This window comes from Octopus bimaculoides, chromosome 9 (genome assembly GCF_001194135.2).
Source record: "Octopus bimaculoides isolate UCB-OBI-ISO-001 chromosome 9, ASM119413v2, whole genome shotgun sequence".
Classification (NCBI taxonomy): Eukaryota; Metazoa; Mollusca; class Cephalopoda; order Octopoda; family Octopodidae; genus Octopus; species Octopus bimaculoides.
In genome coordinates this window covers 5,876,762-5,879,848 of record NC_068989.1, presented here as the reverse complement: position 1 = coordinate 5,879,848, position 3,087 = coordinate 5,876,762, and positions in this window count along the sequence as shown.

Genomic DNA, 3,087 nt, shown 5'->3' with positions numbered 1-3,087 from the left:
CGTGCATGTGTGTGTGCGAGTGTGTGTGTGTGCGCGCATGTGTGCGTGTGTGTGTGTGTATGTGTATATGTGTGTGTGTGTGCGTATGTGTGTGTGCGCTCGCGTGTGTGTGCATTTGTGTCTGTGTGTGCGTGAGTGTGTATGTGTATGTGCACGCGCGTGTGCGTGCATGTGTGCGTATGTGTGTGTATCTGTGTATATGTGTACATATGCGTGAGAGAGAGAGAGAGTGTGTACGTGCGCATGTACGTGTATGTGTTTATGTTTTGTGTGTGTGTGAGTAGATTAAAAGTATGTGTGAGTATGTGCGTCTGTGCGCACCTGAATGTGTATATGTATGCGAGTGATTGTGTGTGGGAACATGTACATGTATGTTTGTATGTGTGTGTGTGTGAGTGTGTGAGTATAAATGTGTGTGTGTACGTGTGTATGTGAGCATATGAGTATGTAATGTATACGAATGATTGTGTGTATGTGTATGTGTGTATGTTAATCTGTGTGAACATGTACATGTGTGTTTGTGTATGTGTGTGTGTGTGAGAGAGAGTGAGATAGAGAGAGAGAGAGAGAGAGAGAGAGAGAGAGAGAGAGAGAGAATAAGTATGTGTGTACTTGTGTATGTGAGCACGTGAGAATGTAATGTACGCGAATGATTGCGTGCGTATGAATGCGTGTGTGAACATATAAACGTATGAACGTGTGTTTGTGTGTATGTATTTAGCATAACACCTAGGCAACTAGGGTTCTTCTCCTAATTGAAGCTATTCCAGAAAATCAAGGTGTTCTGACTGAAGTTATTAAAGTAAATGGAGTCATATAATTTGATAGTATCGTTTGAAAGCATTGAGTCATTCTCCTCAAGGGAACGGTTCCATTGTTGTAGAAAGTAACTATATACCCACTTCAACGCGTTACACAAATCGACAAATACATTCACACTTTACGAACACGCACCACCGGACTCAAAACACACACACACACACACACACATACACACACACAGCTGCTTAGTAGCACAAAACCATAACAGATCGATACGATTCTCTGTGGTCATCACTGTTGTTATCGATGCTGTTATAGTTCAATCTTAGATCAGTTTCGATCGACCGTTCTAAGCGTTCTAGTCGTGACCATCGTGTCTTTTCTCAGACATGATAATCGATCGTACCACTGTGCGGCCCCCTGGGCATGTGTCTTCTAATTATAGCTTCGGATCGATTTGGTAGAAAAAAATTGTGAGGAAGTTTGCCGTGTATGTGTGTACCTGTTTGTGTGTTTGTGCTGTCTACCGCTTGACAACTGGTGTTAGTTTGATTACATCTTCGTCAAACTTATGAAAACAAATGAACAAGGTATCTTCAAGGCGGTGCGCCACCATGGTTGCAATCCAATGATTGAAACAAGTAAAAGATAATATATAGATGACGATGATGATGATGATGACGATGATGATGATGATCATCATCATCATCATGAATGAGCAAAACCATGAAAAAAAAAAGAAAGAAAGCAAGAGAGGAACTTTCATCATAAAAGCGTTATTAGTCTAACGCTTGAAAAGAAAAAGGAAAGTGTTTTCACGTTTCGGATGCTCATCCTTTGTCAGAAAAGCGAAAAAGAAGGAATGGTGGTAGAAAGGAAGAAGAAGAAGAAGAAGAAGAAGAAGAAGAAGAAGAAGAAGAAGAAGAAGAAGAAGAAGAAGAAGAAGAAGGGGCCGGGTAGGAATGCGGTTGTTCAATGGTGGAAGAATTGGGAAGAGATAAAAAGGTAGTTTGTTGTGTAAAAAAATTGATTGTATAAACATATGGAGAAAATGTTATTTTACGCGCAGTGAAAGGAACCTGGTGACAGAGGTGAAAGCGTTAATGGAATCTAAAGTAGAAGTTGTGAAGTTCCTGCGTAAAGTCAGTGAGCGAAACTCACGGTAGTACAATGCAGGATGATATCCAATGTTGCGGTGAGATGCAGGAAACATTTAACAATTGGTGAGTAAGATCCATGAGAAGGAACGCAAGGAGGTAACTGTACCGTGAAGTAATTGTATAGAGGAGACGAAAATACGTGTTGCCGAGAAGAAAGATTAAAGCGGAGGTTAATTAGAGAGCGATGCAAGGGGAAGTAATCTACGTGTGTTAGAGTGTTTGCAAAGGATCTACACATTGACAGGCAAACGACAAAAACTGGTCCTTTACGAAGTTTCACTTGAAAAAGTTGGTATTTTTTGTTTTTATACGATCGTTTATTTCTCAAGTAGTTGATAATTACATAATGTTCTTTAATAGATAATAAAGCTGTAGGCATAGAGGCTGAAATATGAAAATTAATTGCAAACAAAATTGAAGATTATTTCCTCAAGAAATACAGCAAATATAATTGCTATTAAAAATTTTGGAAAATTCTGTCTTTTTAATTTCAGTATCATTTAAGAGTCACAGAAGATTATTGATTCGCTAAAATGTGCTGGAACGGTAAAAAAATGAATACTTTAGAACAAACATCGCAATCAAATAAGTTTTTGCATATTTATTTGAATTATATTTCTCGGCGTCGAGATTTCACGACTTTGACGACTCATCTCGATTTTGATTTGAAAATTTTTGAAAGGAAGTTAAGCATAGAGACAAGGTTTAAATATTTTCATACACTTTTCCAAGAGGTTTTGTTAATGGCTAAGCGACGTCTATTATGTTGTTGATCGATCACTTGGAACCAACATTTTGTCTTTTAATTTACAATAATATAGGCGCAGGAGTGGCTGTGTGGTAAGTAGCTTGCTTACCAACCACATGGTTCTGAGTTCAGTCCCACTGCGTGGCACCTTGGGCAAGTGTCTTCTACTATAGCCTTGGGCCGACCAAAGCCTTGTGAGTGGATTTGGTAGACGGAAACTGAAAGAAGCCCGTCGTATATTTGTATATGTATATGTATATATATATATATGTGTGTATTTGTGTTTCTGTTTGTCCCCCCAACATCGCTTGACAACCGATGCTGGTGTGTTTGCATCCCCGTAATCTAGCGGTTCGGCAAAAAGAGACAGATAGAATAAGTACTAGGCTTACAAAAAATAAGTCTTGGGGTCGATTT